The 22,389-nt window shown below is 42.7% G+C and overlaps 1 long non-coding RNA gene across 2 annotated transcripts in view; it reads right to left on the bottom strand.

The window, feature by feature from the left end:
* Positions 1 to 1,036: 1,036 nt before the first annotated feature.
* Positions 1,037 to 22,389, bottom strand: part of LOC108112514 — a 42,795-nt gene continuing 21,442 nt past the window's right edge. For both annotated transcript variants that reach the window (XR_001772657.2, XR_001772658.2), the window contains exons 3-4: positions 14,329 to 14,471; positions 1,037 to 1,352 (exon numbers count right to left, since the gene is read on the bottom strand). This is a non-coding gene — a long non-coding RNA (uncharacterized LOC108112514). The remainder of the gene's footprint in view (positions 1,353 to 14,328; positions 14,472 to 22,389) is intronic.

The raw sequence follows: 22,389 nt of genomic DNA, 5'->3' as shown, positions 1-22,389 counted from the left end.
CTAACAGCTTGGAGGAAGTTCATACTCTGAAATAAACTATTAAATTTCATTTTTAAGAATTTCTACTCCATAAAGTTTTTAATCAAATACTTTTAACTCTATTCATGTTCCTTCCCACATATCAAGACACTCCCTCCCAGCTTAAATCTCAACGTTTTCCTATATAAACGAGACCTGTCCGATAATTACGATGGCAGGACCTTAAATCCTTTAACATTCCGGCATTCAGCATTCAAGATGGCCCTGGCGTAGATTTGCTGGCACATGTTCAAGTACTATTCCCTTGGCTCGGGGTGTGCCATTCTTTTTGTCTTTCCGCTGCTGCTGGTGCTGGTGCTGATGGCGAATTCAGCTGCCAAGTGCCAAAGTTCTGCCAGGCGGCACTTAAAATGCATTTTGCTTCTTGGCCAGTGCCCATCCACCATCCACCATCAACCATCAACCATCTACCAATATTCCGTCTTGGAGCTGCCTGGGGGCTGCGTCTAATTCGATTAAAATGTTGTAAATTATTGCACTCGCAACGCAGGCACCGCATGTATTGGTAGACGAGAATGTACATATATGTGTGTGAGGGTATAAGTCTTGGCCATATTATATAATGCTTTATTGAATTTGCAATTCGAAGTGGGGATGATGGCAAAATGGAAAATGTGTTTTCAATGAACGTTTTTGTGCGTTCGCCCATAAATCTCTGCCGATGGCCTGGCCAAAAGGACATATACATAGCATACACACTCCTTGAGGAGGATGCATGGCGAAATGGAATTGCAATTCCCTGACATTGGCAGGCGAAGAATCGAAGGAAGCCATATACAACTCGTAACCGTGTTCAATTGCCAAATAAATGCGTACGGTCGTATAACTTAAAAATCAATTTTTGGACCATCCGAACATCAGGCAGCATACATAATGCATCCATTCATTTAGTCATTTACGCACTCGGAAGTTTTGACAGGAACGATATTCCAGGGACTTTGAAAGGGGGAGACTTGCACGCACATGGGGAATATCAAAATTGTTCTGAGCCCGGCAATCAAATGTGGTAATTTAATTTATTGTTTATTTGCCATGAATCAAAAGGAGGCTGAAATGTTTTTCCTTCGATGCGGTAGGTGGAGTGGGGGAGAAAACTTGGAGCATCTGCCGCAGGCGAATAACCGAAAATGAACTAAATAAATAATTTGTGTCCCTGCTGTTGCTGTAGCAGTCGTAAAACCGGAGAAGAGTCCAGCTACCAAGTCAAATTGATATTAATGATTGTTTGTTCAGGCATCCAATGATGCCTTCAGGGTAAACCCCTTACCTGATTCCACAACCAGGATCCAGTCGCTTCGCCAGCCAAATCTTATCTGCAAATATCAGAGTGATGGATAAACGGAAATTAGTGATATATATATATATGGCATATATATTCATTGATTACAGGCATCGCATTAAGCAGACGTTTGCTTTTGTTGCGGTCACCCATCGAAAAGTCAATCAACTTAATTACAAATCAATAAATATTTTAATTAAAAATCAATCACAAGCGCAGGGGCGCACGGAGAGTGCAAATTAAAATTCAATTAAGTGGGGAGTGGGGGGTGTTTGTTTTTCTTTTTGCTTTTTCACCTCTCCCTCACTGGCAATGGTAGGTGTGAATATTACGCATACGCAGCGTTAAACGCGTTTGCGATTATTCATGTTTCATTGAGCAATTTTCAAGGAAAATATTGCATGCATAAATCATTGCATTGTTTTTAGATACTTGCACCTGCTGGCAGTTGCAGGATAATGCAATGGAGAGAGGGCATGAGTGAGAGAGGGTGGGGGAGGTGGGTGGTTGTAAGGGGATCAGCATAATTGTATGCGTGCTCAATATTTATTATTTATCGCCACGGGGAAAGGACGACGCGAGCGTCCTTTGTCGCCACTGTCCTTGTCCGCAGCCCTCGTTGTCCTCGCCGCTGGGCGATAATGGGAGCAAGTATCTTTTAATTTTAATTTAAAATGCAGTTTGCCATGCGTGTGTGTGTACAGTGTGTATGTGTGTGCACTCCCATCCAACCCATTCACTTGTCTGTGTTTATTCACGAAATGAGTTTTAAATTAATGCGATTTTGTTATTTATGAGCGGGTGCCACGCGGCGTATACGCAATGTTAACTTAAAGCTGCCCATTGACTTGGGCATTACCTTTGAGCCACATTCGTTTCGTTTCTATTTCTCTATCTCTTTCACTTGCTCTACGACTCTATCTCTTTCACACTTTGGCCACACAAACAATTGAACTAATTTCCCAGCAGGCCTTGCGCATCGAATTTGGATCTAAATTGCAAACAAATCAATTGCTGGCCGCAAACAGGAAATCACCCAAATGCAGTTAGAGGGAGAAAGGACTAAAGAGAGCGGTAGACAGAGATAGGAAAGAGATGGGAGATACGCACACAGCCCTAGCAAATTGCATTTCATTTTCTGTCTGAGTTTAAACTCATTAAATATGCAATAAATATCCAAGCTGCAAAGTGGAAATGAATACATTTGCTGCCTTGACACTGTCCCATCCAACATTTTCACCTCTCTTTCGATCTCTCTCTCTCTCTCTCTTTTACACTTTTGTCCTCATTTGAAATTCTAATTGTTTTGCGAATTCATCAATGAATCCCCGCACTTTGGTCTCTCATCTCTCTTTCTCTTTCCTTCCCCTTCGATTACATTTCCATTGGATTTCCGCAATTGATTTAAATGTATTACGTGAGCTTCGATTCGAAACTCTTTGTTTACCAATTGATAATAAATTGTAGCTGTCAGTAATTTTAATACCATGTGTCTATCACACGGCCACGCCCCTTTGGCCAGCCCACCTTTGATGGATATGTTTCGTCCTCAATGTATGAGTTCTATGGAAAAAAAGTGCCCTAAAATGTTGTGTGAAAAAATGAGGGAATAAAATGCTTTGATATCAAAAAGGATGAAAATGTATAGAAATTTATAAAGTGGTGAATCGCATTTGTTACATAAAATGTTTCTATTTTTTGTTGATTTTTAGACAAGAATTTATAAAAACAATGTTTTGTATTGATTTAATAGATCATTGATTGAGGTTTGAACTTAATTTTGAGAGAAAAATGGCATTTGAAGGACTAAAACAAGTTTTCGTGATGTATTTTTCCCTTTAGCTTCTAAATACAGTAAATAATAATGTTTGGGTAAGCTTTCATAAAACTTATCTAAATGCTTCTTAAATATTTGCAGTCTAATTATTTATCCGTAAGGTTCTTTATATCTTAGATCCATTAGTTCAAAAATAGTTAAGCTGAGAGCCAAAGACCACAGCAGGCGGTGTTCTGTAATCTACTATAAGCTCTACCTTTGTAAACTCATAAATTAGTAAAAAATATTTAAGGTAAGTAAACAGAAAAGTTGTCTATTCATTTAACATACAAAATTTCTTTCAAATTTAATAATAAAAACATAATGCAAGCAGTGCAGGAAATGGCCTTCTAAAATATGTTTTTCCTTAGAAAACTTTTTCCCAGAAATATTTTTCCAAAATCGAAGCATAAACCAGCTTTCCGGGAAATCATAATGTAAATGAGATGAAAAATTCTACGAATATGGAATATTGAATGCCTTAAAAGCAGAAACTTCATCTTAACCTCCCAAATCTTACACCAACTGATACCTAAACAGTTCCAGCTCTCCCTGGGCATAGGCAAATCGGTAGAGAAATAATTTTGGGAAGGCCAAGTTTCGAGCCGCGTCATTCCACGCACTTCCGGCGGCGAAAGACGGAATTTCGCTGAGCGTCAAGAAGCAAGTGTTTGAGTGCGGCACGCAACTTGTGGCGTGTGTGTGGTAGGGGCGTGGCTGTCAGGATGACAGCCGAACGCCTCGAGCGGCAGGCAAGCAGCTAAACTTAAAACGATAACGGGAGGTAAGGCTTCACTGCAGCTGCTCCATAAATCCAACATCCACCATCTGCCACGCCCCCATTCTTGGGGTACTGGACATTTCCGCTTCCGCTCAAGTCAAGACAAAGCAGAGTCAACATTTAGCCAGCCATTTGATACAATCATTGATGTTGGCCAAAGCAAAGGAAAATAAAGCAAATTGGTCAGGGGCTCGCCCTCTGCGAAATCTCTTATTTATAATCACTCACATCCGATTGGGAGGCCAAGGAAAAATGGAAAGGAAAATAAACACAATCCCTGGGCTGTTTGCTTTTTGGGCCTCCTTTTTTTTTGCTCGGCCTTGGGCGTGGTGGCCAAATTATATGGCACTTTAATTGGCGTGTGCCCGGCTCGGGGCGCGTTTAATGATGCGTAAGGGAGAAAAATCCACATCCACAGTCCACTACCCAGGAGCAGGAGAGGAAGGCAACCCAAATGCCAGGAGACACGTGCTGGCGAAGGGAAATTAATGGAGCCGGCAGTTTACAGGAGCTTGCACTAATTAAAACTGACTTGGCCAAAATGCAAACCCAAATAAGGCGCTAAGTCGTGTCGCATGGAAAACGGGGAAAATGTCGCCAGCAAGCGGCGCCTAAAATCTTTATGCCATCCAAGGAAAAAAAAAGAAAAGTAAGTAAGAGAAAACCTTCTCAGCTTTATGCAATTATGATAATAACAATGAGGCGTAGTCAACGCCTCTTTGTCTGGCGCGGAATGTTGCAAAAACTTTGCAAGTGCATAATTTCGAATGAGAGAATCCTTGGAATCCATGGATCTGGAATCTTTAGTTTGCTCTAGCTTTAGCTTTGGCTTTTGGCTGAGCCTCACACATAATGAAATAATTGCTGCGACAGCCAGGCCATTCGCAGAAAAGCCAGGCAAAAGATTGCCAACAATTTTAATATGGCCAAGAAGAAAGTTTTCCTTGCAGCGCCGACATAATTTAATAAGCACTCGGTGCCGCCTGGTGCTGCTGCAGTTTTCCTTTGCAATTCCTTTCAATTTATGTGGCATGCGGAATATTCAATTTTCACACACACTCGCACTCATACTAGTGAGAAAAACCCAAAAAACTTCTTTTCGAGCACATTCTTTTGGGCGGCTTAACTTAATTGCCGGGAGCTACAGACCGACCGACCGACCATAAACTTGAGCTTATTGGCAGCCGGATAAACTTGGCTTGTAATTGAGCCAACGCAGCCCGGGGGCAAACAGATAAAAGCGGTCTCTCCATTTGCAGCTAATAAATTGTGGATGCGATAGGATGCGATAGGATGGCATCCCCTACATATGCATTACATGTGTAATTTGTAACGAAATTAGAAGTTTGCTGCGGCAAGAAAAAGAAAATGCAAAAGAAAAAAAAATACGTAACGAATGCCTGGGAAATGAACTGAAACTACTGCACACATTCTGCGCCTCTTCACTTGCCAAGATGGATGGCAAAGTTGAGTCTCTGGCCAGATTAACTTGTAGCCGAGCAAACATCCTCCGCCTTTCTACCCATTGCAGTTGAAGAAATTGAAAAACTTTTCATTCGTTCTTCGTATCTCAGTGCCTCTGCATTCTCATCCGTCAGTTGTTGGCAAGGAAAATTGTTGAAAAGGAGCTGGAAAGTACAAAAAATGGAAAAAGAAAGAAAGAAAAACCCTAAAAGAAAATCCACTCGCATTCGCATGCATCTACGCCCACAAGGCACGCCCACTGCTGCATGGGCAACATGTGTTGCTCAACGCCTCTAGTTGTACAACGGCTCGTATACGTTATATGCCAGGCGATGTACGTTTGGGTGCTGAAATTACACAACTTGACTGCTATAAAATTCAAATTAACTCCTCGCTCAGCCAAGGCTGATGCTGCTGCTGCTGCTGCTGCTTTTTCCTTCTGCCAGTGTGCTTTATGCTCCGCTGGGGGGAGGCAAAGGTCAAGGGGTTGAGGCTCGGAGGAGCTGAGCGGCTAAGGGAGGCAGTAAGCATGGGTTCACTCTAATATGAAAAACGAAAACAAATCTTAATTAAAAATTATTGTTGACATTTGGCGCAACGCTTCCTGCACTTTTTCCCCTTCACCCTACGAAAACCCTTTTCGCTCGGCTCTCTTTTTTATGTTTCCAGCTACAGTTGAGGGCACAATCTTAGGTACTGTTAGAATATTAATAAATTAAAATAACTTTGAATGTATTTCCTAGCCTTTTCTATGATTTTTAAGGCTTCAAATAAACACATTTCTAGTACTAATTCCAAACTAATTTCCGCAATATTTTTCATTACCCCTTCATAGTTTTCCCTAACAAGTTTACCACTTCAATTAGCCCTTAATTTTTATTGGCCTGCTTCTATTTATGCGCCCCCTGCTGTTTGTGGCTGCGTAATTCAGATGAGTGGGCGGCAAACGAGGCGGCGAAGCAATTAAAAAGCCAGCCAGCGCCTTCAACAAGTGTTCAAATGCTACACCCTACGCGCACAACCACACACACACCCACCAACACACACACATTAGCCAGAGAATAAATACGCAGAAAATGCGGAAAATACGAGGGGGAAAATGGGGCTTGGGAAAGGCCTAATGTTCCCCCATGGTTTTTATGGCGTCCCAGAGGCTGTGGGAATTGCCGAAGCCGGGCCCAGGTAAATATTTTATGGCATGCATAAGGTAAGTGACTCGAATTCCGTCATAATTCGCAGGACAGCTCCCTTGTGGGCTACGCCCCCTCGTCTCCTTAAGGCCCACCAAAAATAAATTGAATAATGGGGCTGCGTAATTCGTAATTCGATTGGCGAGCCACTGGCTGGCCTTAAAAGTCAATTAAAGTGACTTAAAGCTGAAAAACGGTGGCCATTTTGAATTTTAAGTCAGCTCGAGAAGAGCACCCCCTTAACCCTTTACTGCCCTATTTCGGATTCCCTCTGGTGGGAGGGGGCAACTCAAAAGTTTTGTTGCAGCAAAAGTTTGTGTTTAACTTTGTTACGCTTCTATTTTTTATGCGATATTAAGAACGCGTTTAACCCCTTTTGCCCTCTCTACGTTTTTAGAGCAACTTTCGGGACACAAATACATACAGAATATCATGGTATAGAGTAAATATATATACAGATATATATATATATGTAAATGTAGGGCGCCCTGTCGCATACAAATAAACATTCAATATACATGGAACAAGCTGAAGTTGGGCATGTCTTTGTCTTTGTCCTTGTTTTCAATTGGTTTTTATCACTGCATTTTGATTTTCTTCCTCAATGAGTTGCTCAATTGTTTGCCTTGTAGCAACTTGCAACTTGCTACTTGCAACTGCAAACTGCAAAACCAGCAACTTGCTATGGGGAACTCGTAGCAACTCGTAGTGGAAGTTTACTTTTATTGCATTCTCGTGCGGTTGCAAGTCGCCAAAAGTATGCTTTTAATTTTCCTCCTTGCATGTGCTTTACCCCAGAAAGAGAAAGAGAGAGAGAGAGAGATATACTCAAGGGTTAAGAGGGGGAAAAGCTGGCGAAAAACTTAAGCCATTTCGAGTGGCGTGGAAAACTTGCAGCTGATTAAGCTCTAAATTATGTGTCACTTAAGGATGCGTTTGCCAGGTGAGATCAATTCTTACCACTGACTTTTGCCCAAAACAAACAAGAAAAAGGCATTAAAAGCGTAAGAGGGAAAATTCCAGGAAAGCATGCTCCAAACTAGTTTGGCTTTTTAGCCATTCAAATTGGCCATTAAAAAGGAAACGCGGATCGTGTAATTACTCTCAGCATAATAACATACACCGGCAACGGGCTGATAAAAGTTTTACTACGAATTGTTTGCCATTTTAAAGTCTAGGCAACTAATTAAAATTAATTGCAATGTAAAAATAGCGGGAATGGTAATCAAATATTTAAACACCCGCCGGCAGGTAGCTGATCTACGTTGGCTAATCTGCAAATGAGGTTGAAATAATAATTTTAATAATCATTTTCCACCGACGGGGGAGGCCATTTGCATAAATTTATATATACATTTTCTACGCAGGGCCTTCGCGGTGGGAAAATATAATATTTTTCCGCTTTATTGGCTTCCAAGTGCATGACTTTGGTTTGCTTTTGGCCTGGCCTGGCCTGCCCTAAGTTGCAAAACTTTTCCATGGGCGCTTTTCCGACCGCTTTTCCTACTGCCGTTGGCTACCTTACCCCCCTTTTTTAGCCTATATACGTATATAACGACCTTCGGCGGTGTGAGAAAACGTGCACCTTGCCAACTTGCGAGTGGCACGAAAAATAAAAAAAAAAAAAGAGCTAGAAAAAAAGCTCAAAAACAGGCACAAGGCAAAGAGGGGGCCTTTATGCAGTTCTCAGGCCAAGGCGCCTTAAGCCCAAATTGAAAACTCTCGATATGGAATTATTTACATAATGCCAGCCAGTCGCATCGAGTCAAATGGAGCCAGGCTCATCCCAGCAGGATCTGCGCAAAAAATGTTTTGCATCCTCTGACAGCTCGCGTTGTTGATTCGCCGAGCGTGCTCGTATTTTACATAACAATTGCTGCCACTGCCGCTCCTTTTCCCGCTGCAATCCCCTCTGGAGATTGGAACACAATTGATTTAAATGTTTGCGCACATGTTCCGAGCAGAAGAAAAAACCAAGTGCAAAAAATTGCCGAAAATTTCACCAGGGAAGCCGCTCCTCCCCACCCCCAAAAAAAAGGAAACTCCATCGTAATATTATGCAAAATGCCAGCGGAGGCGACGATGCGGATATGTGCGGATATTCGATGGCGAATGCAGATGCAGGGCTGCTGCGGGGCTGCAGATGCAGATGCAGATGCAATTGTCGCAACATGTCGCCGTTGCTGACTGTTGCAGCTGCAGTAGCAGTAGCAGTAGCAATTGCAGTGCCACGTTGTATGGGCACGGCGTCAACAACATTTTTCCAACTCAATTACCCGGCCAGCCGCGACGTGTGCGGCATTTGAAAAAAGCCAAGTCTCAAGCGGCAAAAGTTGCCGACGATATTGAATTGAGGGGGGCGGTTGGTAAAGGGAATACTTGCAACTCCCGGAGTTTAAAGACAGTTCGAACGTTGGCAAGTCGAATTATTAGAAAATTGAAATGTTAAAAAGAAAGTCTTGGAATTCAATCATAATCCATGAATCGTTGGAAATTTTACTTTAAAAAAGTGAAAACTAAGTAGTGGAAAAACTTCCCTCAAAGGTTAAACATTGCAACTTTAAGTCAAGAACCCCGCTTCCCACATCGCCAAATTTGTCTTGATATTTACCTGCCACACACAGCAGACATAGCAGCACACACAAACAACACCTTGCTCTAATAAATAAACAGAAAGCAGGCGGAATTGGGATTCCCCAAGTCAACTGACTACGAAATGCCAGATCAGAACTCCCAACTACCAACTCTCAACTCCCACTGGCTAATCACTCATATAAATAAAGCCGCCCTCAAACAAAGGCGCACCTGGAACTGCCACAACGGCATGCATTTGCTGCAAGGACGACAGCCAGGATATTTCACACAGGCTCCCAGGTAACCCAGTTAACCCTTCTCGCTGCCGTTTGGCATATGTAAATTATGACAGTGCCAAGTCAGGCACTTAACTCGAATCCGTCTGTGCAATATACGAGTGTGTATGTGTGTGTGTGTGTCCATGAGCACGGATGTCTGTCAGTCAGACCGGAATATTTGTGCTCAGACCTCGCATCAACATCAACAACATCAGGAGCATCAGCTAGGAGCAGGAGCAGATGCATCCTCGCCTGCTGATTACAAAAGTCAACTTGGTAAGCTCCCCCCTTTTAGCCCCTTTGGCAACCGCACTTTGCGAGTGTTTGCCGGCTGCACTCGAGTGAGCAAATACTTTATTAACACAGTTTTTTGGCCAACGAGCATGCAGAGAGAAAAATATGTGGTAAATCAAGGATGGAACTTTGCATAAAATATGTCTTAATTCTCAGATGGGAAGGAGAAGGAACTTAAGAGGAACTTAAATGGGGAAGAAACTAAGGAAATTGAGTTTAAGTTTAATATCAGAACATAAACTAAGTTTTTAAGCAAATGTAACAACTTTAAAGTGGAAACCCCTTTAAATTCTTGTTTACAAAGGACATGGCATCTGTTTTCTCTCCGTGCCAGCTATCTAATGAGCAGCCTGCATTCGGTTTCCTAATGCTGAAGTGTTCTTTGCTGTAGTTATAAGCCCAAACTTAAACACTTTGCCTTTTGAGCTGAGTAGTAGAGGAAGGGGACTTATAATTGAAACAAAAAGAGCCAATGATGGTATTACGGAGAACATGAGACGAAAGCTTGAGGAGATTTCAATGGATAGAGTCAACAGTATGAGGACTCTCGACTGGAGTGTCCTTTTTGGATGAAATCCCATCGTTCTGAGTCCTTTTTCGATCTTCTGTCAGCTGCAGCCGCTTCTATTTGTTTACACCCCCTGCTCAACTATACCCAACCCTCTACGAATCAACCGCCTCGAGTGTTGTCAAATTTTTTGATTGCCATTCTTGTTTGCATGTGGGCCACGCCTCCCTTTCTTGCGGAGTTCGTGTCATTTTGCCAGCGAATTGTTTGGCGTCACTGGCAGTTAATAGCGTGGAATATCGCCTGACTTCATATCGGATGTCTATCTATATATCAATCCCATCCGTCTATCTATCTATCCAGCCAACCAACCATCCATCCATCTATCTATCCAATCTGCCTGCTGCTTGCCTGCCTGTCCTGCCCTAGTTGCCTTCCTCTGGCTCCTCCTCTGCCCATTTGTCGGGTCATGTTGATTTCTGACATAATATTGACAGCTAAACAAATCCAATTATGCCCAACTCCGCTTTAATCTCTCTCTGTGTATGTTTCGTTCGTATGGTGTATGGTATATCCTTGGAGCTGCTGCTCATTCGAGCGCTTTAAACGTCCGCCTTTCCAGGGCATTAACTGCTGACCAGAAGGACCTCCCGCCACAACCTCCAACACTCCTCCTTCTGGCGGAGGTGTGCAATTGAATTATTGCACTCAATGCACAAATACCAACACCCTCGGCTGCAGCCATAAATATGAAATTTTCAGCACAACGCAGGAAGGCATCCTGTTCGATGCAACGCCTAAAAGCATGCAGCACAATTTGGCCCGCACACTCGACTCATTCCCCCATCTCTTTCTCTCTCACGCTCTCTCTTACACTTCATGGCCTTTCTTTCCATCTTGCATCTCTCTCTTTTTTGGCCATACCATCTCTCATGCTTGCCAGCTACCATTTTACGGTTTATTTTTGGGCATTGAATGCAAATATTGGCATAAATTTCGGGCATTTGCGGTCACAGCAGCAGCTATACTAGAAAGAGATGGGTAGTAAGGGTAAAAGAAAGAGACGGAAACAGAGACAGAGACATGTGGCTGTGCATTGTTTGGCCGTTTTTGACTGACTGACTGACGGAATTCTCTCGGATTTTTGGTTATGGATTTGACTTTGCTGTGTGCGCCAGTGTTTGTGTTTTGCGGTTGCAGCTCCGTTCAGTTGAGTGGAGTCGCTTCAGTTTGAAATCAATTGGCTTTTTGCAACATTCTGGCCCCTTCGGACCACCTCGATTCTGTGGCCATATCTGTGCTGTGGCAACAAATTTAATAACATCTACATGGGAACAACCTGCTGGTCCAAGCTTTACACAGATAGAAAAAAAAATTCAAAAAAATAATACAAATTGCTAAATTGGAAATATTTGAAATCAAAATAAATAGAATTTGCTTTTATGCTGTCGAAATATTGCTGATGATTTTCTATATTTCTTTACCAATCAGAACACTTTGTAGACTTTTAAAAAAATTAACTAAATATTCTAGAATTCTCTTTATTTTTTCTTTATAATTAAATATTTTATAAAAGCAGCAAAAGCAATATGTTTTCTATATAAACCTGGTAATGCTGAATGGATAAGTGTTGTCACTCCGACATCGAATTAATATAGCTTTTTCTGTGTACTTTGGAGAGAGCTGGGATGGAGGAGGTGGATGGAGTTTACCGACTTTGGCTTGTCACTCGCATATGTTTGAGTGCGGCCAGGCTGGCAAACTTTAACTACTTGGTCGTCCTGGGATGTGGATGTGGGGATATATCAAGTCCAAGTCCCAGGCCAAATCCTCCTGCTACCGCCTGCCGCCTTATCCACACATGCGTGTGATTTATGTGCTTGTTTTTGGCTGCCTGCTGCCGGACATTTATCAAAAGGCGAGGACAAAACAAGCAAAACAATGGAGAGCACACAACAGTCCTGAATACAGGACAACGGCAAAATGGTTAAGAGACAGGACTTGGGTAGATTTTTCAGTTAAATTTACTTAGGCCTCAACTCCTCGGTGGGTTTATTTAGTCAGTCGAATGTTTAAATTCCACTTGGGGGAGCCATTCAAATTCGATTCGATTTCGATTCTGATTTCGATCTGTGTTCGGTTCAAAGTTCAATTAAGCGCACATTTGCGGGCTGATTTCGATGTTCTCGTTAAGCCCTTCGATTCGGCATTTGGGACAAACGTATAAATTTGCACACATACACAGACATATCCACTTGGCCACCGAAGTTTGTCTATCTGCGGCCCAAACCGAATCAATAAATTAAACGCCCTCGATATCCACGATTTTGGCCTTTAAAGTTTAACCCATGGCATAGCCGGAAAACTTTTCGACCACCGACTGTTTTGCCTATTTCGTTGGAATTCATTTTTCGTTGGGCCGTAAATTGTTGACGGAAATTGGCAAAAACATCGAAAAACTTTTGGCCGTCGAAAAACTATGCTAATTTCCGACGTGGCCCATTGTCTAACCATTGGTTTCGCTCGCTGCCACCAAGGAATTGGGAATTATAATTCCTGCCACAAGCAGCAGGCGATTTCTCACACAGAAATCTTGTGGTATGTGGTCTGAATTCCTGTTGGCCAAGACCAGAAATGGCCAAAAATCCAACCAAAATTTTATCAAAGAATTTAATTATTTATAATTATGGTAAGTATAGTTCGAGGAATTTGGATTAAAGATATCTTTTTCGTGGAAATAACCAACCAGTAATTATTATGAATAAGCCTAAAAGTATGCCACGTCTGGTTAGTAATAATTTACGAAGTTCTTTTATATTCCAACCGAATTGCTGCACTTTCTGAACACAATTTAAATTGCTGTGCTCCCCAGACATAATAAAAAGTCGAAAACTTTTTGCCCCACCACAATTCATCTTCATCGCCTGGTTATTTAATTGCCTCTCGGCAATAATAAATCTCTATTATAAATAACGTTTCAACGCCACCCAAACCCAGTATGTCTATTATACACGGAATTATATTCCCCGTGCTTATTATCCTCCCGACACAGCTGATGTTGTTGTTGTTGTTGTGGTAACTCGACTACTTACAACCCCTTTGAGTTTGCAAAGTGTGGCATAAATTGTAAACTCAATTCGCGGACTCTGGCCTTGAACACATTTTAATTAGCTATCACGTCCGTGCCATGCCAACAGCTTAACAGCCACCTGCTTTTTCTTACAACCCCCTTTACACCCTCGCCTTTTAGTGAAGGGTTTTTTCCTAACGAATTTTCTCCTTTCGGTTTTGCCTCTCTGTTGCCATGTTCTCCGATTCCAGATTCCAGTTAATAGTCTCTCAAAGAGCGCTACAGATTTGTTCGTTTCATTTCGTTTGCCTCATGCCGTCATTTATAGAAAAGCTACTTAGACACGACTTTCAGCCAGGTCCTGGGAATCACGAAAAGAGAAGAAAAATAAAGGCAACGGTCCTGGCAGGCGGACAACAATGCAAAGCAGGATGAAAGGCAGTCCGACTGATGTTTAGTTGCAAAACAATTAAGCTGAAAGCAAAGCTGTGTATTGAAGTGTGGCTGTGAAAGGAAGCGGTCCGAAAAAAGATATATATATATATATACAAAAGATATATACACAAGAAAGCCGACTATTGACAAATGTAGAGAGACAGGACTCACACACACACATACACACTCGCTGATGGATGAAGATGCTCTGACATTAGCATTAATAGAGCGACATTAATTCTGCGGCCTGGACGGCAACTTTAAGAGCCCGAATGGCAATTATCCGGAACAGGAACCTCTATTAATTTTGCAGACCCATCCTGGAGAGCTTTTGCCATGTGCCATACGTTTCCTTTAAAATGCATGCGAGTATAAACCCATTAAGGAGACGAACGTACCGGGAGCAGGATGGCTTCCTGCTCGTGGAGGAGTCCACTTGACAGGCACCTGACTTTCGAGAGGAGTGAGTGCGGAGGGGGTTAAAGCGAACAAATGTTTGCATATGTCGGCCCCACCTTGCATAAATAATTAATTTAAAGCATCCTTTTAGGCGCCTTCCCGTAAAACTGTAGACAAAACTGCTTAAATATGCATAATTACCTGAAGCGTCCGACTCGAGTTGTGCCAAGATCCCGGAGTCAAGTTGGTTCAGGACGAAGGATTCAAGAGTCAAGCCATCCATTCCGGAAGTTCCTGGGCTCACAAGAATGTATAAGTATGCGGGTGTGTGTGTGTGTGTGTTACTGTAAAAGAGAAGAGGGCCACAAATTAGTTAGGTAGGCTGGGGCTGATATTCATGAGCAGAATTTACACAATTGTTGCATACTTTCGGGCCATTTGCAAATGTTAAATTAATTGCCCTCAGTCCATGTGCAACTGAAGGAGTGCCACCAGTGCCTCAATAAAAATCAGTTTAATATGCTGCTAATTCCCTTTAAGAGAGGGGGACAGCACGCAACATTGTCATGAGAGCCCCAAGACCATTTACATTCGCATTCCCATAAATATAATTACAATAATAAAGGAAATATTTACAACAATTGTAAATACCTCGAGTCGAGCCGAGCCGAGTCAAGTCGACAACTCGACACGCACGGCCTCAAATTAATAAACTCCAATTGGTGCCATTCCATTCCCATTCCGTCGCCATTCCGCCTCATCCTCTGGATGTCCTGATTGCCCTGGCTTCCTGATGAGCGTGTGAGCCCGTAAAGACTTCCTGCCTCCGGGGCCATGCCTCTGTGCGTGAGTGGGCCAAAAACAGGAGGTGGCTGTCAGCATGAGGATGAGGCCAAGATGGAGGGTCTCCTAAAAGGCGTGCCCAACTGTGACACTTGCCACCATTTCAGCTGTTACTTTTTATGGCGTCCTTCCCCCAAATCTCTTTTTGTGCATAATTGCAATGTCCTATGCTAAATCCCAGTAGGGATTATTGAAAAGTGGAACAGCGGAAAAAAAGGCAATCAAAATGGAAAGCATTTATTTAATATCGTGCCAGCTAGTGGCTTAAAAGACAGTTCTGACAGTTTTATTATGCCTTTTCAGCGGGAATACTTTAATTTCATTAAGAAAATAAAAGCTTCTTGGTGGGAATTTTATAATAAATCTTTATTATCAACTGATATTGAAAGGTTTATTTGTTTGACCGATATTTGCAATATTTTTGAGGTTTTAAATCTATAACTTTGACAAAACATGAAATGCAGCTTAAAGAACGACTGCTTTTTGCAGGTAACAACCATTCTTCTATCACTTTCCGACAGATTTCTAAAAAAGCATTTTTGACCATTTTTCGCATTTTTGGTAATGGGTTACATCATCATTATTCGCGAAAAAATAGCCAAAAAATTTATTTTCAAGGTGTGAATGCAATTTTTATAAGAATCAATGTAGAAGCTCAAGGAGGTATAAAACTCCATATTCCGACCATTTTTGGCTTTGGTATGGCCTAAAACTCGGGATTGACCAATTTTCGCATTTTCTGCAAGGGGTAAAATCATCAATTTTTCTGAAAAATGACAAAAAAAACCGCTTTTTGAGATGTACCAGTCGACTAAAAATTTAATTACGAATTCAACATGACATAACTTTCCATGTTTGGACGATTTTTAGTCTTGCAAAAATTCAGAGTAAAGTTTTTGATAAACCGGTGGAATATTTTCATTCAAAATTTTAGTTCTAAAGTTAAAAATAAAAAATGTTTAAGGACTTTTAAATTAAAGCTACTTTAACCAAATACATGTTTCTGTAGACATATTTGTCTAAGCTTCTCAAAACATTTTTCTAAGTGAACGAACAGAGTTCAAGTGGCTGGCTTACCCGCATTCGCAATCTTTATGGCAGTAATATCGTGATTAAACTGGCCACACGCCACAATGTCATCAAATAAAATGTAGTTAAGAGGTTAAGTCCACTTGACAGCAGTTCTCTTGGCTTTGCTGCGTCCCATTCCAAAAAAGTGGGCGTGGCCTTTCAGTGGACAATAGCAACTGAGATCCAGTTGGAAATTTATGATTAAACCAGAGCCAAGCCGAAAATCTGAGAGTTGGCCAAAGGTAAACCTCTCTGGCCTCTGGTTATATGCTAAAGAGATCAGTGCCTGAGAACAGTGGGGCAACAATGGACGGCGTTTACCGCAGGCCAAAGTGCCACACTTAAGTGAATTACAAAGGCAGTTGGAGAAGGTGGCAGGAGGGTGTTGCGAGAGAAGAAGGAGACGGAGAAGCAGGAGGTGGCTGGGGAGGAGTAGACCAGTCAACGCGTTGACAGCCACAACAAGCGGCTTAATCGCATTAGTGCGGCAGGAACAGGAGGAGTGGCATGAGCAAAGGGGGCTAAGAGGAGGGCCAAAGGACCTAGGCAAGTGCGAACTGTGAAAACTGATTGTGTGGCGCCTCCAGCTGTGGAGACACAGTGAACCACCATACTCACTATTACCATTCCCACTGAGCTGGCTGCGGCATTGTGAGCGTCACTATTTATACAAAAAGGGAAAAGCCAGCTGGAAAACGGGTGGCTACAGTTACCAGTAACAGGACCAGGATCTCGAACAGGAGCTTGGCAGTGGGAACTGGCCTGGGCAATCGTCGGGACACAAAAGTTCACAGGCGCAAGGGTAGGAAGTAAAAAATTCGTATTTATATTACACAAAAATGTTTTTTTCCCAGGAGTCACGAGGAGTCGAGTTCTGGCTCTGGTTCTGGCCCTGGCCTCACCCCAAAAAAAGCAATTAATCTACGACACAAGGCAAGGACATGGAGGCCAAAAAAAAAAAGAGGGAGGAGGAGGAGCACGAGCAAAGGACGAGGAGGCCTAGTCGCTGGGCCAGAAGGGCAAAGGCAATAAGTGCTTATTCCTGCTTCCTGCCAGCAAATCCAATAACTTATCTTGATTTTATGGTTATTTCAACAAAGGCCGGAAGTTGTAGGTGCAGCAAGGACGACAAGGGCAAGGGAGGGGAATTGGTAAGGACGTTAGGCTAAGGACAAGGGGCGAGGCCGAGCAACGAGGACGAACAATTGGCGAAAAGTTCTGTGGCGTCCAGTTTTGCATTTTGCACTTGACATGTCATTGTGTGCCAAAGCGAAAGGGATTGGGTTTGGGCTTGGGGTTTTGGGATTGGGCGAAAGGATCTGCCTGGGCAAGGACTATGTCTGCCATCTTGTTTATGCGACCGTGTGCAACTGCAATTGACATATGGCTTCTTTTCAGTCTCTCGGCTTCAGTGAGTTGTAAATTTTAAATGAATTATTTTATTAGAATTTCTCACACCCCCCGGCGGCGGCACACAACTGTCCAAATTCCCACAGCAGGTGATGGGCGATTATTGACTTTGTGGTTCGGTTACGCCCCCTTTCTGACATATATAACAATATCAACATATATCTCTATATATATATATGACACCGACAAGATTAATTGTGCGAAACGAGGTGCGTGTCCTGCTGCCTTTGACATTTATGAGCCGCATAAATCTTGGCCACGGTCGGACAAATTTAAATGCAACATAATTCGCCTGCCACTAATTGATTGGACAATCCACTGCCACTTAAAAGGGTCTTCTACGGCCAGCGTAAAGCTGGCCCCAGATTAGTCGAGGATTAGCCTGCGGACGAGTCAACAAGTCCTTGCGGGACTGAGTCCCACTCCGAGCTGTTTCAATTAATATTTAAATTCCCTTCCTGCTCTTCTACTCGACGACCCAAGTTAATAATCAAATTATTTTTTATGCAGCCTCGCCAAGTACAGCGTCAATTACAAGTTGAGATTGAAAAGCGTGAGGGAGCAGTGCCTGGGATTGCCAAAAAATTTACACTCAAAAAGGAAAAGCAGCTGCCAGCAGCATCAGAAGAAAATCTCTGAGAAGATAGCAGTCAGCCTGATAAAGCTTTGTTATAGAAAGAGCAAGTTTTGCAGGGGGGATAGGGGATGATAAACGGAAACTTTGGGTTTTTTCTTACTTTCTTTTCACCAGCACCATTACATATTCATTAAATTGGAAGCCCGAGAGTGAGCTCAGGGCTCAGCCATTTCATCTAATTGGTAATGGGACAAATACCCCCTTCCAACACTCTGCCCGCAAATGGGTTTTTGTATTTGCGTGGCAAATAATTGAAACAAGCTCAAAACTCGTTTCTTGCCGGCGAGAAAACTGAAGCAAGCGAATGACGCAATTTTGGACTCTAAAATCTCACATCTGTGAACTCTGAAATCATGGCAAAGAAATGTATATGCTGCTGCTACTATAGCTACTACTACTGATGTCATCTCGTCTGAGCTGAAAAATGAGCGGCAGAGTGCATGCAATGTGCATAAATTTTGCAGCTGGCCACCGCTAATGGCCAATATTTTCTAATTAAATGCAATTAATGGTCTTTCGTGGTTTTTTAGCAACATAATAAAATCCAATAAAGAGCAAACATGGCTTAAAGCGAAAGCCAATAACCACGAATGAATGTAGAGTGCGGGACCCGCACAAAATAAATCATACGCCATGTTGTCACAGATGTTTTGCCAGCGATTATTTTGTTACCCAGCTATGGGATGAGTTTTGTCTCTTTAAAAAAAAAAAGGAAAGGAAAATGCCAGTCGATCACAAATTATGACCCGACAAATGCGTAAATATTATGAAAATATCAAAAAAGCAATTGCAAAAAGTCAATTTAATGGCATCAATATGGAAACACAGCCGCAGGATATATATACGCGATATAAATATATATATCAATAGTTATATAAATTGGGAATGAAAAATAATAATAATTGTCCGAATGGGAGTGAAGAGAGTGATTTAAATGCATGTTGACGAAATCGACGAGGCTAATTTGTTAACCAAATAGTATGGAAAATCCGCCACTCATACAATCCCATATTTATTTGTACACAATCGAATGGTATATGTGTGTGTGTGTGTGTGGCAAACGGAAACTGATCACAAAATGGCCGCAATTAAACAATCAGCACAACAATTACAATTGTCGACACGACGCAGGACAACCGTAGAGGAAGTGGCTATCGCTGACAATGTTGTTAGTTGCCATTAATTTATCGCATTCAGCCGCTCGACCGGCAATTAACTTTTCAATAAACTGCATGACAATAATAATAATAATGATAATCAGGTTGAATGTTGAGTTATACTAGTACTACGGATTTATGGGAGAAGTTTTGCCACGTTGGAGGCCTGAAAAATCATGGCCGACACACTCGTTCATCTCGTTTATCTACAGCTAAATGTTTGCTCGGAAGCGGAAGGAGAGCGGCTACGCTACGTATGATTGATATGTTAATGCAGCACGTATATGCCGCGTGTGCCGTCATCTTCGCTCCTTTTTGCTACCCCGCCATCATTTGCATATAGACATAATATGCAAATATCTGCCGCAATCTCATGATGTGTGAGTGTGTGCGTGTGCAGGATGAGGATGAGCATATATAGAAGCTGGATGAGCCAGAAAAGTATCTGGCAAGTTGTGAATATGCTGCAGATGTGTTTTGACAAAATGTGTGTAAGCATAAATTTATGGATGTGCCACATTGGATATACATTTGCCACACCCATCGCGCTTTTCTCTTTGCTTGTTTTTGTTTTTTTTATATTTTTCATACCAAGAAACTCCTTTGAATTGGCTTATTAGACGGCGTCAGTCCTTTAACGAGACGAACTGCAGGTGGGCCATGTCCTGGGGAATCCATCGCTCTGCCGGTGACACATCCTCTGGATTGCAGTGACATACGGAATGCCGTTGACAATGTTGCACGTTTGTTGCCAGTTCTTGCCAGGATTTTGCCAACCACTGCCCCCATGCACCGCCCCCAATGCTTGCTACCTTTTTGTCTGGGGCGATTTGCGCTGATTTGTTGGCCCGCCAGTCCATTGGCTTGGCTTTTCCGGGACCGGGTCTCTTTGGGTCAGAACACATGGACAAATAAAAAGCCGCCACACAAAAGCCAGCCAACGACTGTGGGAGTGAGCTTTGCTTTCATGTCGGCCGGCATATGTCCTTTGTATTAGTGGTGCTGTTTTTTTCCCAGTTGTTGGTTCCTTTTTTTTCTGTTGCTAAGCTGATTTGGGTTGGCACTGCTTTTTTGTCGGTACAAATGGGCGTATGAGAGATATTTTTTTCGTCCTTCCATGAACGGCCTTTTGTTGGCAACAATTGATTGATTGATTGAACGTTTTGATAAGTGCTGTCAGTGGTTTAGTCTCTGCTCGAAGTCTCCATAAGCCAACTGCAGTGGGTCAGCTATCGCTGGGAAATAGTAGGAGAAGCTTGGATGGCCAGACAGGACACTCGAAAAGGCAGAGAGAGAGAGAGAGAGCACTCGAAGCCAGTCGGTGCCCCTCGAGAACTTCCGTCAAGACAAAGACCAACTGCAGCCTCCACTCGCACTCGAAACGGATTTCCTTGTTATGCACACCAGCTAGTACGGCCAAATAACAATGTGGCATCCTGGCGCACCAGGATATTCTTGGCACGGACTTCAATGCGGAGTCGCCTCGCAATTAGCACGCATCAATAGGCACGCTCCTGCACTCCAGCACAAAGCGACTCAAATGGCTAAGGCGAATGCTAATCAAGTGGAGAACAAAAGTCATCTACCTCGGGTAGATGCACTGCGGGGAAAGACTCTGTGTTAGGCAGTAAAGATGCGGCAAAGGGATTTCAAATTGTAGACAATTTTGTAGCACACTTTTAAGCAGTAAGGAAAACTCTAAAAAATGTAATTATGTCTTTAGTTTCTCAGTTCCAAAGCAAAAGCCTTCATTTAATACTTCATAATTTAATTGCCTTTCTTTTCTACATCAACCTCAATTTTCTCCCAGTGCCCTCCCTCTTACCTACCGCCCCCAGCGCACTTTCACACATGCCAAGTGCCATAGATCATAGTCAGTTCCAGCTGAGGACAAAAAAAGAAAGAAATTGAGTATACGCCACTACAAACGGCGGCACTACAAACGAGAATGTTTCCGAGTGTGTGCTTGTGGCAGCCACCGCAGGTGGCACAGCAGGTTGGTGGTTTCTGGCCGAAACTTTCGCCACAATTAATGTGAATGGTGAATATGTTTAATTGTCGACAGGCATGCCATAACCGAAAGGAGCAAGGACAAGACCAAAACCCCACAAAAAAAAAAAAAAAACCCAAGCGAAATGCAAATTTCCTTGGGATAAGATTAAAGTTTCTCGCCTTCCCTCGAGGACAAAAGTGCCTTGTAGAGCGCAGCAAATTGCTAGTTTTCCCAACTTAACTTTCTTTTTTTTAGTTATTTTGGCTGTCAGCTCCAGCTTTTTGGCCATTTCACGCTCAAAAGCATGGAAATTAAATGGGGGACACTGAGGCGAGTGCTTAAATGCCCGAATAATTACGGGCAATTTAAGGATGGGCCACAAAGGGCAGTGGCTTAAAGAGCCTTGGCAGCCGGACTTAGGTTTAATTTACAATCAATTATGGCGGATACTCCTCGCATTGTTAACCTGTCCGACACATTTAAATGCAATTTAATGCAATTTATGAACCTGCCCCAGCCCCAGCCCCAACTCGAACTCCTACTGCTACTCCTCTCCAATCCGCAATCCACGTCCACAGTTTGGCAAGCGGCATGCTTTATTATTATGCACGAGCATATGCAGAACCGTGTTGCAGCCACATAGCGAACAACGACTCTTATTAAAAGCGGAAACAATGCGCACTTCCGCTTCAATTGTGCGTGCAAGTGCGTATGTGTGTGTGTGTGTGTGTGTGTATGGGGATTTCCATGTGTGAGTATCCGTGTCCATGTATTCTCGACTCGAGCACGCAATGCGAAAGTGGGCGTGGCACTGCCTTATTATTCATGCTGCTCCTGTTGTTGCGGCTGATAAAACTTAACAATTTATAGCGCCGCCCCAGTAGGGAGGAAGGCTTGGTTTGGGCCAGAAGGAGGCGTGGCCATTCGCAGTACAAAACACTTGAATGCACTCAAATAACGAGGCCCATAAATAAACAAGCGTTCAATTAATAGGGTCAGACCACGTTGCGTATACGCCATGAAGAACAAGAAGAAGAACCCCCACCCTTTGCCATCAGAGGGTTAACGTCCCCATACAAGGAGAACAAGAAGTGTATGAAGAAGAACTTTTGCTGGCTAAGCGGAAACTTAATATGCCAAGAAACTCAGCC

Source organism: Drosophila eugracilis, unplaced genomic scaffold (assembly GCF_018153835.1).
Source record: "Drosophila eugracilis isolate 14026-0451.02 unplaced genomic scaffold, ASM1815383v1 contig_90, whole genome shotgun sequence".
Taxonomy (NCBI): Eukaryota; Metazoa; Arthropoda; class Insecta; order Diptera; family Drosophilidae; genus Drosophila; species Drosophila eugracilis.
Note: the sequence above shows the minus strand (reverse complement) of the source record. Positions and strands in the feature narration are given on the sequence as shown.